Raw genomic sequence first — 15,209 nt, forward strand, 5'->3', positions numbered from 1 at the left:
TGAACATCGGTGCTAAATTTTCTTTGTCATTGTTTTGGTGATAAAGTTGTTTTAAAATAAAATACAATCAAACTAACAATAAAGTATTTATGCAGTGACTCTAACCAGAAAGCACCAAAGACTTCAGCCAGTCTAAATAAGAGATGTGGCTTCTGTCACGGTTGTCCCAATTTAAAGGCTGCTCCAAATGCGGCCAATAAATGCGGCCTTTATTTCCCCAAATTTGAAGGATAGGTCAGGTGTGTCCTTCATGGCCCACCATATCCCAGAATTCAGAGCGCAGCCCAGCCAATTCCAGTTTCGAACAATGGCGGCTGCTACTTAGTTGTAATATTATATTACTCTTATTACTCTTTCCAAAATGTTATCAATTAAATTAATAACTAATGTAATAATAATTAATAACTAATTGGAGGCCAATTACTGAATTTCCCTTTTGTGTTTTACATGTAAAGTAGGAGCTGTATTACACACACAATAAATGCATTTAAAGTACATAATTCACTCAGAACCAGAGCAGATTTGATTCCATGTTATTTTCTATCTCACGTTTTCACAATTTGTTTACTTTAATTTTCACCTGAGTGAGACAGTCATAGGAAAAAGATGTATTGAGTGTAACTGAAGGTATAATTATAGGTGTTACGTGTACAAGATGGAAACACCAGCGAAGCACATGTCTCTGCTCACTCTGTTCAAAGCAGAGCAGTTGTGTTTTTGTTACATGCTGAAGCCTTTTTATAAATAATGGATTTGTATTAATGTTGATGTTTGAAGTCTAAACACTCCAAGTGCACATGTTTCTAACGTTTGCATTAAAATGCACTTTTTCAGATGTTCCAGCTGAGTTCTGTTAGATCTGCTGTAGAGTTATGATAAAGAGCTGCACATAAAAATAAAAAGGAGCACACAGTTATCATCTGTGCATGAAATCACTCACTTCTAAAAACACACTTACTCTTTGTTGTCATTTATACTTCCCAGTTTGAAGTAAGAATGTGTTTAGAGCACAGGATGATCAGATTAACAGGATATAAATTGTAATTACTCCTCAGGGTCTCCTCAGAGACTACATGCTTTTGATGTAATTTTAATTTACTGTTTAACATTTAGCTAATTATTGATTTCAATCCAAGCTAAAATGCTGCTACAGACAAGTCACCAGTTAGCAAACTGACTGTTCGGCATACAGATATATTTAACTAAAGACGGCTAACATTAGCTGGTTCACCAAGACGAGACAAGGCTGTGTACATATCAGTTGTGATTTTAAATATCAACTCGTGCATGACACAGACATTAAAACACACATACGCACAATTAAGATGTAGCCATGTTTTTTAGCCAGTTGACGTGATGAGGATCAACCTAAACTCCAATTCTGTAATGGAGAAAATCAACACAAGCCAGTTTCAGCAGTAGCCATTGTTACAGTTGTGTGTGTGTTAAGGCTTGTAGACTAATTTTCAAATACTGTTAACACATAAGGAAATTGCTATATTTATTATTTACTTGAAACTGAATATCAGATTCCTGATGAAGGCTCTTAGGGTCCTGTTGATCTTGTATAGTTCTAGGCATTCCAGGATCCATGTGCGGGGCAATGAGTCGTGGTCTTTCTTGTAGTAAATCCATGTGGTGCCCATGTTGGTCAGTCTGGCTTCAAAAAACTTCAACATGATCTTGCTCCTCTTTTTATTCGGCCCGTCTCTGGGTGTTCCTCTCGAGTCTCCAGCTGATGACAATGAAGCGAAGCAACAACTTTGTAACTGAAGAAAAGAGTCTAAATAATATAATATAATATAATAATAAATAAATGTCTATGAGATGGCTATGAGTACTTTTTACTCTAGTGCACTGTAAAATCTAATATTGTGTTTAATTAAAAATGTTAAATAGGCTGATAGGCAATTTTTTTATCAATTTGTTATTAGAACTAGATTTAAATAAGTTACCAGTACTTTTTATGCAAAAACGCTGATAAACTCAATTTATTTGAGTTTTCTTAACTTAGAAAAACTAAGTAGTTTTGCTTCTCATGGATTATTGATTAAAAGTATTGACATAATCATCACCTCTTGTTTCTGAAACTATGTTCTGGGATAAAACTAAACTTCCCTGAATAAGTGAGGGTTAACGAATTAAATCAGTCAGTATTATTAAGTAGATTAACAATTATCTACTCACAAACATAATAGAATAGAATAGAATTCAACTTTATTGTCATTGCACATGCACAGGTACAGGGCAACGAAATGCAGTTTGCATCCATCCAGAAGTGCTTTAGTGATATAGATATATTACAATATATATTAGCAATAATATAGATATGTGAGTATATTACAGAAATGGGTCTATTATGGTATGTTATAATGTACATGGTATGAAGTATGTTGTGAATATTCTATAACTATAAGTATGTACAGGCTGTAGTGAGTACAAGCTGTGTACAGGCTATGAACAGGATATAAATATGAAAAACTATACAGAATATGAAATAAATAACTTTACAGAATCTGAGATATACAGCTATACAGAAATGGGAACTATGCAAGTTGTAAACAGTTGTAGGATTAAAGATTATCAAATGTATAGAATGATTATTTACACAGAGCTATACAGTAGTGCAGTTAAGATAAGTGAGGGTGTAGATAGTTTCTACAGAGGCTATATAAAGTGCTAGTGGTTGTGAGTGGTGGTTCAGTCCATGTTATTATTGTGTGTTTGAGGGTACAGTTGTCCATTGTGGGTGTGTGTATGTTCAGTCCATGTGTTAACGTGGGTCAGATGTCAGGAGGCAGAGTTCAGGAGTCTGACAGCTGGGGGGAAGTAGCTGTTCCGGTACCTGGTGGTCTTAGTCCGGAGGCTCCTGTGGCGCCTCCCAGAGGGCAGGAGGGTGAAGAGTCCATGTGATGGGTGACTGGGGTCTTTGATGATTTTCCCAGCCCTTTTCAGACACCGCTTCCTGTAGATGTCTTTTATGGCAGGAAGTGGTGCTCCGCGATGCGCTGGGCAGTTTTCACGACCCTCTGCAACGCCTTCCGGTCCGAGGCAGAGCAGTTCCCGTACCAGACTGTTTTACAGTTGGTCAGGATGCTCTCGATGGTGCAACGATAGAAGTTCACCAGGATGTCTGAGGACAGGTGGTTCTTCCTCAGAGTCCTCAAGAAGAAGAGGCGCTGGTGAGCCTTCTTGACCAGCTTGGAGCAGTTGGTCGTCCAGGTGAGATCCTCGGAGATGTGGATTCCCAGGAACTTGAAGCTGCTCACTCGCTCCACAGCCATCCCCTTAATGTGGATGGGTGGATGTGGGTCAGCATTCCTCCTGTAGTCCACGATGAGCTCCTTGGTCTTCTCGGTGTTAAGCAGCAGGTTGTTTCTGTCGCACCACTCAGCCAGACGATCCACCTCCTCCCTGTAGGCGGCCTCATCGTTGTCACTGATGAGGCCAATCACCGTGGTGTCATCTGCAAACTTAATGATGGTGTTGGAACCATCAGCAGGTCTGCAGTCGTGGGTGAAGAGGGAGTAGAGGAAAGGGCTCATCACACAGCCTTGTGGTACACCAGTGTTCATCGTGATTGTAGATGAGCAGCGGTTATCCAGCCGGACATGTTGGGGGCGGTTGGTCAGGAAGTCCAGTAACCATTTGCAGATGAGGGAACTGATGCCCAGGTCTGTCAGTTTCCTGATGAGTTGTGAGGGGTGGATTGTATTGAATGCTGAACTGAAGTCTATAAACAGCATTCTGGCGTAGGTGTTGTTGTTGTCCAGGTGTGAGAGGACAGAGTGCAGTGCGATGGAGACTGCATCCTCTGTGCTCCTGTTCTGGCGGTATGCGAATTGGTGGGGGTCCAGGGTGGGGGGGAGACAGGATTTGAAGTGTGCTAGGACCAGCTGCTCTAAGCACTTAGTGATGATGGGGGTGAGTGCTACTGGGCGGTAATTACTGAGGCAAGATGGGTTGGAGTTTTTGGGTATCGGGACGATGGAGGTGGATTTGAAGCAGGCCGGTACCACAGCGTGGGCCAAGGACAGATTGAATATGTCTGTGAGCACTCCTGCAAGCTCCCCAGAACACGCTCTGAGAACACGCCCGGGGATGCCATCAGGGCCTGCAGCCTTGTGGACATTGATCCTGCTCAGCACCGCTCCTACATCGGTGGGGGAGAGAGGCAGAGGTTGGTGGTCTGGCGTCACGTCTGCTTTGGTTGTGGTTTAGTATTTAGTATTTATTTATTTATTGTCATTGTCAAGAACAATGAAATTGCGTTTGGGGCTTCCATACAACCCAAAAAAAAGAAGAAAATAATAAATACCCCTTAAAACCCAAGTGTACATATTTAACCCAGTGTGACTCCAATGCAATAAGACAATCCTTAGCAATAATGTTCGTAGAAATTCAGACAAAGACCTGAGAAACATGACAAAATACAACAATGCAACCCATTCAATATTATTGTACTGTGAGATATGATATCAGATATGATAGTTATCTATTTAAGAAAGAGGGGGGGGCAGGAGGGGGAAGAGAATAAAGATATGATGCACCAATGCAGACCAGTTCATTGCTATTAAGAAGTTGGATATGGTTATTGTCCGTGAGAGGGGGGCAGAGAGTTCAGGAGCCTCACAGCCTGTGGATACAGGCTGTTGGCCAGTCTGGATGTTCTGGCCTGTATAGACCTGTACCTTCTCCCTGAGGGCAGCAGATGGAAAAGGTGGCGCGCAGGGTGATGTTGGTCCCGCAGGATACTGTGCACCCTCCTCAGACAGCGAGTGGGGAAGATATTACTGATCTCTGGCAGACTTGTTCCAATAATTCTGCCAGCTTCTTTCACCACCCGCTGGAGTGCTTGCTGATCGGCCTTGGTGCAGCTGGGGAACCACACTAGAAATCCATACGTCAGAACGCTGCTGATGGCACAGTTGTAGAAGTTCAACATCAGAGATCTGGGAATGTGTGCGCTCCGCAGTCTCCTCAGGTAGTAGAGGCGCTGTTGGGCCTTCCGTACAACTGAGGTGATATGGTTGCCCCAGGACAGGTCCTCGGTCACAGTTACCCCCAAGAATTTAAAACTGCTCACCCTCTCCACCGCCTCACTGCCAATGAAGAGAGGCAGATGGTTGTTATGACCCCTCTTCCGGAAATCTACAATGATCTCCTTGGTCTTTTTGGTGTTTAAGACCAAGTTATTGTCGTGGCACCATGACTCTAGTTGTTGCACCTCTGTCCTATAGTTTGTCTCATCATTGTTGGATATAAGTCCGAGCACTGTAGTGTCATCTGCAAACTTAACAATGAGATTGGACGCGCAGGAGGAAATACAGTCATGGGTGAAGAGAGTGTATAGCAGAGGGCTCAGAACACACCCCTGAGGGGCACCGGTGTTGACCACAAGGGTGGAAGAGGTGTTCTTACCCACTCTGACACTCTGTCTACGGTTAGTGAGGAAGTCCACAATCCAGTTGCACAGAGAGGAGTTAAGTCCCAGTTGGTGGAGTTTGGGACGGAGTTTGTATGGCCGGATGGTATTAAAAGCCGAGCTGTAGTCTACAAAGAGGAGCCGTGCATAGGTGTTCCTGTGTTCCAAGTGCTTCAGTAATGTGTGCAGCACTGTGGCGATCGCATCCTCGGTTGACCGGTTCTCCCTGTATGCAAACTGGTGCGAGTCCAGGGATGGTGGAAAAGCAGCTCTGATGTGTTTAATGACCAGTCTCTCCAGGTATTTGGCGGGAATGGGGGTGAGTGCCACAGGTCTGAAATCATTCAGACATGTGACATTTGACTGTTTTGGGATGGGAACGATGGTTGCTGCTTTGAAACAGGATGGTACCAGTGAACAGGACAACGAGGTGTTATATATAGAGGTGAAGACGTCCGCCAGGTCCGCAGCACAGTCTTTTAGCACCCGGCCCAGCACTCCATCCGGCCCGGCCGCCTTCCTGGTGTTAATGCTCCGGAACACACGCCTCAGCTCATGAGTGCTCAGGACCGGAGCAGGGTCGGTTGAGGGGAGAGGGGACAGGACAGGGTCGGTGTTCTCCCTGTCAAAACGGGCATAAAAGAGATTTAGATCCTCAGCCAGAGTAGAACTGTCGGCTGAGGGTGATGGTGTTCTTCTTTTGTAGTCCGTGATAGCCCTGATGCCCTCCCAGACCTGCCTTGGGTTTGTGTTGTTCTCAAACCTGGCCTCGATACGCCTCCTGTGCTGCTGCTTGGCAGTCTTGATGCCTCTTCTCAGGTTGGCCCTGGCAGCACTGTATGCCTCCTGGTCCCCGGATTTGAAAGCGTTGTTCCTTGTTCGAATAAGTTGTTGAACTCCGTGTGTCATCCAGGGTGGATTATTAGGGAACACACGGAATCGTTTCCAAGTTGTTACATTGTCCACACAGAAACAGATGTAGTCCAAGACAGTGGAGGTGTAACTATCCAATGCGACACGATTGTCAGTGTCCTGCACCTTGAATACATCCCAGTCTGTGCAGTGGAAACAGTCCTGAAGCATCGGAATAGCATCCTGCGGCCATGTTCTCACGGTTTTGGTTGTAATCCCAGTGCTCTTGATCTTTTGTGTGTATATTGGGTGTAGCAGAAGGGAGAGATGGTCTGACAGACCCAGGTGGGGATAAGCCTGAGCTCTGTACGCATTCGCCATGTTGGTGTACACCTGGTCCAACGTTCTATCTCCTCTGGTAGCACACTTCACATTACGGTGGAAATTGTGAAGTACAGATTTCAGGTCCGCGTGGTTAAAATCCCCAGCCGCAATAAAGACACTGTCCGGGTGTGCTACCAGGCTGTTATTGATGCTGCTGCTCAATTGTGCTAACGCTAGCTTAGCATTAGCATCTGGTGGAATGTAAACAGCGCAGATGTAAACGGCAGAAAATTCCCGAGGGAGATAGAATGGACGGCACTTTAACACCAACAGTTCTACCTCTGTACTGCACAGTTTTTCCGTTACCGTGACGTTCGTGCACCAAAGGTTGTTAATATAGATGCACAGCCCCCCGCCAGTCTTCTTACCCGAGTCCGCAGACCTGTCGGCTCGATAGGCGGTGCGGCCTGCTAGATTGATAGCCGCATCGGGAATGGCGCTGTCCAGCCAGGTTTCAGTGAAAATCATGCACGAACAGTTATTAAAAGTCCGTCGAGTGGCGATCTGCAGTCGTATTTCATCCAGTTTGTAACGGATTGAACGGGCGTTGGAGAGGAATATGATCGGGAGTGGTGGTTTAAACGGACTAGTCTTTAGCCGTGCCCACAGGCCTCCCCGCTTGCCTCTCTTCTGCCTCCGCTCGCAACGTCTCCTCCTGCGGCTTGCTGTTGCGGGTAGCCCCGGGGGTTGCTTAACGATCTCCGGGGGGATGAGATACTCGGATGTTAGTTGAAGATCTCCACGGCTTAGTTGTAGTAGATCATCTCTGTTGTATTGAAGTAACACCAGACTGTGTGAAATAATACACAGTACCACCAAAAGTGCAAAAGTGTAGGAGCTCCGGGCCGCTGCGTCTGTGCGCGCCGCCATCTTGATTCATCTTGGTTGTGGGGTTCCCTCGCTCAAAACGAGCATAAAAGTTGTTGAGCTCGTTGAGGAAGGAGACATCAGAGGATGCGGGGGAGGGTTTGGTGGTCCTGTAGTCTGTAATGGTCTGGAGTCCTTGCCACATGCGTCGGGGGTTGGAGTTGGAGAAGTGTTCTTCTACCTTCTTTTTGTAATGGTGTTTGGCTTTTTTGATGCCCTTCTTTAGATTAGCCCTGGCTGTACTGTAGGCGTGTGCATCTCCTGACCTAAAGGCGGTGTTGCGGGCCTTCAGGAGGAGACGAACATCCCGGTTCATCCAAGGCTTCTGGTTGGGGTACATGGTGATCCGTTTCTGGGTGGTGACACTGTCTGTGGTTTCGGAGATGTAATCCAGTACAGATGAGGCGTACTGGTCCAGGTCTGTGTGGGTGAACATATTCCAGTCTGTGTTTTTAAATCTGTCCTGGAGCACTGCGTCTGTCCCCTCTGGCCACACTTTAATTGTCCTCACAGCAGGTTTCACACGTTGGATGAGTGGTGAATACCTAGGTGTGAGGAACAGGGAGAGATGGTCCGATTGTCCAATGTGGGGGAGGGGTGTGGCTTTGTAGGCTCCAGCCAGGTTGGAATACACATGGTCTAAAGTCTTGTCTCCTCTGGTGTGGCAGGAGACATGTTGGTGGAATCTGGGGAGGACTGTCTTTAAGTTGGTGTGGTTGAAGTCGCCAGCAACAATAAAAGCAGCCTCGGGGTGTTTATTCTGGTGTTTGTTAATGGCTGCAGAAAGTTCTTTCATGGCCAACCGAGCATTAACGTCGGGGGGTATATACACGGCAGTGAGTATGATCGAAGTGAGTTCTCTGGGGAGATAATAAGGTCTGCATTTGACCATTAAAAACTCCGCATTAGGTGAGCAGTGACTCTCAGTAGTAGTGGAGTTCATGCACCAAGCATTGTTCATATAAATGCACAAACCTCCACCTCTGGTCTTGCCGGAGTCATCTGCTAGCCTGTCGGCTCGGTGTGTGTGGCGTCCTGCTAACTCGATAGCATTGTCCGGGCAGCTGTTGTTCAACCATGTTTCGGTGAAAAACATGACATTTGAGTCCATAATCCGTCTGTTGTTAGTGATGGAGAGCCGTATCTCATCCATTTTGTTTGCCAGAGAACGGACATTGGCGAGAAAAATACTGGGTAAAGGCAGCCGGTGTGGTGTTAGCTTTAGCTTAGCCCGTAGCCCTCCGCGCCTACCTCGCCTTTGTTTACGATCTCGGCGCCGTCTGCGTGCACTTCCGCCCGGCCGGGGAGAGTGGGCAGCCTCCGGTGTTCTGGAGATCTCTGGGATGAGTCGGAGATCGGCGATAAAACTGTTGGAGTTGTGAGTCCAGATGTCCAGAAGGTCTTGTCTGCTGTAGGTCAGCAACGCACAGCAATTCTGGACGAATAATCCGGTTAAAAGTAGATAAAAAAAAACGCTAAATAGCAGATTCTGGAGAGACACTGAGCCTCACGTTGTTCACGCGCCACCATCTTGGAATCTTGGAAGTTAGAATGATTCAGTTTCTATCAGTAATTAGTTATGTAATGTACTGAGAAGTATTGGGTAGACTTCACCTTATTTATTTTAGTATTTTATAGCCTCTAATATAAGGGACTATTTACTAAAACTATGTAATAAAATTTGCCTAAACAAAATCAATGCAAATTGTTACAAATTTACTGGTTAGATCTATCGATTGTTTTTTACAGTGTATTCTTTACTTTAATTGAACATAAATGAACATTCAGATTAAAAGAAAGCTTTAAATATCCTAGACTATACGCTTTTGATGTAGAAATTTTAATTTACTGTTTAACATTTAGCTAATTATTGATTTAAATACAAGCTAAAATGCTGCTACAGACAAGTCACCAGTTAGCAAACTAACTGTTCGGCATACAGATATATCCATTCTGGGGGCTGTTGAGAAAACAACAAAACCCCTTTGAACTCACCCATACACCAATATTTCCACAAAAATCTCACATAACTAACAATAGGACTTTTCCTTGTTCTTTTGACATTTGTTAAATTTCAACATGTTCCAGAAAGCTGTGTTTGTTTTACTGCGTAAATATGTTGTATTGCATCACAGCAGTGAACAAAGTGCAGTTTACTATTTGATGGGGTGGGGGAGGCTTGGAATCAAAGACTAAACTATGCAGCTTTAAGTTGTGGAAATAGCGGACAGCATTTCACCATAAAGGCACTGTTCTCAGTCCTCAGCACAGCAATGTTAAGCAAATATGCAAGTAAAATAAATTTATTTATTGTTTTTCAAGATACAAATCACAAAGTGCTTCACCTGATATAAAATCAACACAACATAAGCCCAGGAGTTAGATGACATCAGAATGAAATGTCTTAATGGGTCAAGGAAGATTTACAATATTGAACAATATCTAACATATTACGCAATGTAAATCGTGCATCTGATATTCAAAAGGGTGTTGCAAGTCAAGACACGACAACAATATCATCAAACAGACTCAGTATTCGTGGGTGTTAAATATTAGCACTTCAATCTTCAAATGACCTTTCCTCCAAGTCTATCGAATCTAAATTTTTTCTGTGCTTCACAGAGGAAAGTCAAAGGTATTTTTCCAGTTACCTATAAAAATTGAAATTTCTTACATTCCTAATAATAAGAACTTTGAGAGGAGGCAGCGCGAGGGCCGAGGTGGCTTTCAGCTGGAGCAGAGAGGAGAGAGCTGCACACACCTGCTCTAATGGAAGGAGCCACACATGTAAACAAAAATGATATCTGATCATGGATCATGATATCATAACAACATGAATCTCATTCTTAATGTGCTTTAACCAGTTTATATATAGTATATAGTTCATAGTTAGTAAGTTATATCAGACATCTTTTCTTCTAAATTCCTAACGACAAACAGTGCGAGTTGCACATAAAAAGGAAATTGTTTTTGAACACTCAAGCTCATTCCACGTGCACAGTTCTCCTTTCCTTCAGCGTTGTTTGGCTCTCCTTAACCCCAAAATTCAAAGCTGATTTGAGACCCACATCAGACCACATCCATCTGCCTTCTTTGTGAATGTCCTAAGCTTTGGAATAATCTTCCTCTTCACATTAGGCAATCGACATCAGTTCTGGTTTTTAAATCCAGATTGAAAACGCATTTTTATTCACTGGCTTTTGACTCAGTGGTTGACTGACTTGTATTTTATTGTTTTCGCTATGTTTATTATTTTATCGTATTTATTATTCTTATGGTATCTATTATGTTTCTATTGTTCAGCACTTTGGTCAGCCTTGTGTGTTTCTAAAGTGCTATATAAATAAACAATGATGATGATGATGATGTCACTGAGTCCGATCCTGGTGAAGACATTTTAACCACTTTCAGGTCTTACTCAAGGTTTTGATAAAATTATGCCTCTCCAAGACTGTGGGTTGACACAAGGTTGGTTCCCTCTGACACACGGTGTGGCTCTGCATCAGCCCAGGTCATAGCTATGGCATTGTGCATATAGCAGCGGTCGCTGTAGCTGTACCAGGAGCTGGTTTCTTTGGTAATTTATTTGATTGTATTTTATTTTAAAAAGGCTTTTTCAGCAAAACAATTAAACAAAAAAAGTTCAGTATAGATGTTGGGTGTTTTTTACTCCTGCTTCAATATTGTGGCAGGGTGTGGTCTGTGGTGGCGCTGCAGGGATGATGGAAGCACCTGCACGGCATCTGCAATCACGCTTCGCCGGCTTAAAATCTGTGCTCTGTCTGCTGTTGTTGTTGATGATGATGTGAGTGGCTGGCAGCTGCAGAGCTGCAGCCACGTGTGGAAGAAAAGCAGTTAATAAAGGTGATGCTGAAAAGCATGTTCATGCAAACTTCGTCTGGTCTGCTGTAGGTCATTTAAAAATATATTAACGTTAGTTGTGAGCAGTGTTGGGTTACTTTTAAAATGTATTCCACTACAGATTACAGAATACATGCCCCAAAATGTAGTTTGTAACGTATTTTGTCACGTTACTCAACGAGAGTAACGTATTCTGAATACTTTGGATGCTTTTTACAACTACATGAATGTACTATTGCTGTGTGATTTATTACTATTACTAAAGGCTACTCGCCATACCAACACCAACTAGATTTTTAAATCTTAATATAAAATGAGTAACAGTAGGGTGGACATTAGGTAAGGCTGCACTTTTTGCAGCGATCTTGTAAAAAAAACTATTCTGCACGTATATAAAACATGTCTGCGGCACTGAACCGTAGTAAAGGGACCTCTGGCTAATAGTCGGGTTCTGTGTCGCGCTCGTAGCTGACAGTGTTGGGTAAGTTACTTTAAATTAGTAACTTAGTTACATTACTAGTTACTTCTATCAAAAGTAACTCAGTTACTTCAAGTTACTCATTACTTTCAGAGTAACTAGTTACTAGGGAAAGTAACTTTGGTTTTACTCAGAATTCTCTTGTTAATGTGTTGCTTCCGTAACTGGATACCCAGCAAGTTTGCCAGTCTTCTAGCTTGCTTACTTGCCACAAGTGCACTGTGCCACCTACCAATAGAAAGGAAAAAATAATGTGCACATTTCCATAAGACAAATCCCACGCCTGGACCGTCGTTGACCGCCACATGATTCTAGCCTGCTTTTTACATCCAACACAAAAACTGCAGTCGTGGTGCTTTCGATTGTACTCAGAACTCGGAAATTCTGCCTTCCGAATAGGAAGATGTAGGTAACACCAGACTGCAGATGAGCTGCTTACAGGGCTGGACTGGGACAAAAAAAAAAAATCGTCCCGGGCATTTTGACTAGAAACTGGCCCACCATTATAGGAAAAATCATAAAGCCTTTGAATGAAAACAAACGCTGTTGTGACAGTGATGTACACTGTTCTGATGGTATATATGCATCAATCTATCAATCGTTTGTTGTAAGACTCAGATAATTATTTTTTTAAAAGCGAGACATTTTAAATGAGAATAAGAAAGAAAAGTATTTCTTTGTGCCCCCCTCTCCCTGTTAATGTCCTACCTGGCCCCCTGGCAACACTTTGCTAGACCCGCCCCTGCACAGTTACCAGCTGTCAGCTAAGTAAAAAAAAGGATCCTGGTGTTATTTGTCTCTCAGAAACAGTTCATAACTTCCCTTCAACTCGTTCATGTCACCTAAAAGGTAAACCTGTTTCTCCATCACCTGTTCAGCTCTGATGATTCAGTAAGGACATCTCCTGGTTTCATCTTCATGTTTCCCTCTCACCAGATAACCAAACCATATCATGACCAGCAGCTTTACAGCTGTGGCTCCAGCAAACATCAGCTGATAGTAGAAAGTAATATTAAATAAATTCTAACAACAGCTGATTAAGCTTAAACGTGCTGCTGTTGTTTAGCGCGACATCCGCTGGTTTCCTCTTTCTGGCGCAAAGTGGACGATAAACAAACAAGAGAGCCGATCAGCTGATCATTGATCAGTTTCATGATTGAAGTAGAAACAGGAGAGGGAGGGGGAGAGAATGAGAGAAGAAGAGGCAGCTGTGCAGCGTAAACACAGAATAACTCCAGCGTTGTGTCTTTTTCATTGTAGCTGAAGTCCGGGACAAAATGTTCCTTTTCACCTCAATACGAAACCCGTAATATTTTCTCTGAATACGAGACGATTCTGTTTTTTACGGGACGGTTGGAAACTCTAATAATTAACCTATGAACAATATAAAGTTCAACATCAGTAACATAGCACCCACCCAGCTGTATAGAAACCCCGTCATGCTAGCTAGTACTCAGTACGAAAAAGTCAGCATAACGAAAATAAACTCCACCTAAACTTGGTTTATATGTGACTCAGATACACTGCAGGTCATAACTTCTTACCTGAAGTTCAGTTCACCTGATACTCAGACCGGCGGCTGCTTCGGGTCTCTCCTCTTGCCTCCCTTTTCCATCCTCCACCTGCTGGCTTCCACCACTTGCTAATGTTATTGAATCTGTGGAAGCTCCGCGATAGCCACCACACGAAGTAACGAATAACGAGCCTATCTAAATCCCAGTAACGAGTAACGCGTTCCTGGTTTTGGCATAATAACTAGTTACCGTGCTCGTTACCACAATAATAACGTAGTTACTGTAACGCGTTACTTAATAACGCATTAGTCCCAACTAGAGATGGACCGATCCGATATTACGTATCGGTATTGGTCCGATACTGACCTAAATTACTGGATCGGATATCGGAGAAAAATAAAAAATGTAATCCGATCCATTAAATATCACGAAAGCACCTCACAAAACTTGCAACACACCATAACTCACCTCAGAACGTTAGCACGTCGGAGCAGTATGCATCACGTGATAGAGCGGCTGTGGCATGCGGGACCTGTCGGTGGTCTGGATAGCATGTGGAGCTTCACTAGCAACCCAGCATTTCATCTCCGACAAAGTTATCCCGAGAGAAGTAAAGCAAGTGTGTAAGTCCATCTCTGAATGTTTGTAAAGCATTCCTGCGTTAAGCTTAACAAGCGACTGCCTCTTCTTGCTGCTACTTCAATCATGAAACTGCTTAATGATCAGCTGATCGGCTTTTCTGTCGCGAGTCCGTGTCTCTTGTTTGCTTTTGGCCCACGTTGCACCAGAAAGAGGAAACCAGCGGCTAAACAACAGCAGCACGTTTAAGCTTGATCAGCTGTTGTTAGAATTTATTTAATATTACTTTCTACTCGAGGATCTTTTTCTACGTAGCTGACGCTGGTAACTGTGCAGGGGCGGATCTAGCAAAGTTTAGCCAGGGGGGCCGATAAGGCATGAACGGGGAAAATGGGGCACAAAGACATACTTTTCTTTCTTATTCTCATTTAAAATGTCTAGCTTTTAATAAATAATTATCTGACACCCAAAGTTTTAATTTGATGTAAAATGTATAGAAGTCCATTACTGTATATAGTAACTATTAAGTCTAATATATATACCCTAGTAAGCTATAGTACTTTTTCCTTTGGGAAGGTACCATCTGTGCAGTCTGCAATTTTGTTGAAGAAAGATGTTGAATCTATTTAATATTTCTTGAAAAATAATTGATTTCTGTGCATTTTTTTTTCACACTGCATCAAATTAAGGTTGATTACGTCGATTAAGCATCATGAGGTGGAGCGTGAGGGGTGGTTCCCTATTTTTTATTTATTTATTTTTGTTGTTGCTGGGAGTTGGAACCCTATTAGTTAGGTTGCTTAATATTTATGCTAAGTACTCTTTAAAATACCAGAATAGGGAGGATGGTGTAGGTTTAAGTTTATTAGATTGATCAGTATTGCTGTACTATGAAATTTTTTTTTTTTGCATACAGGTATAACAGAATAGCTTTAGTGTAGTTGTTGTTTTAAACTTGAGTATGAACTTATACAAAATGCAGCAAAATATTTAAAAAACAGTTTTGTTGATTAAAAAACACTATATCGGATTCATATCGGTATCGGCAGATATCCAAATTTATGATATCGGTATCGGTATCGGACATAAAAAAGTGGTATCGTGCCATCTCTAGTCCCAACACTGGTAGCTGAAAACTAGCTTTACTTTGTTGTCTGGGTCAACTTTTCTAGCGAGAGACAGAGAGAGCCGTTGAAAGGCTGCTCCAACAGAACTTATTGTTTGGGAGAAAAACACGAACACAGTGTAC

Source organism: Rhamphochromis sp. 'chilingali' (genome assembly GCF_963969265.1).
Source record: "Rhamphochromis sp. 'chilingali' genome assembly, chromosome: 17".
Taxonomy (NCBI): domain Eukaryota; kingdom Metazoa; phylum Chordata; class Actinopteri; order Cichliformes; family Cichlidae; genus Rhamphochromis; species Rhamphochromis sp. 'chilingali'.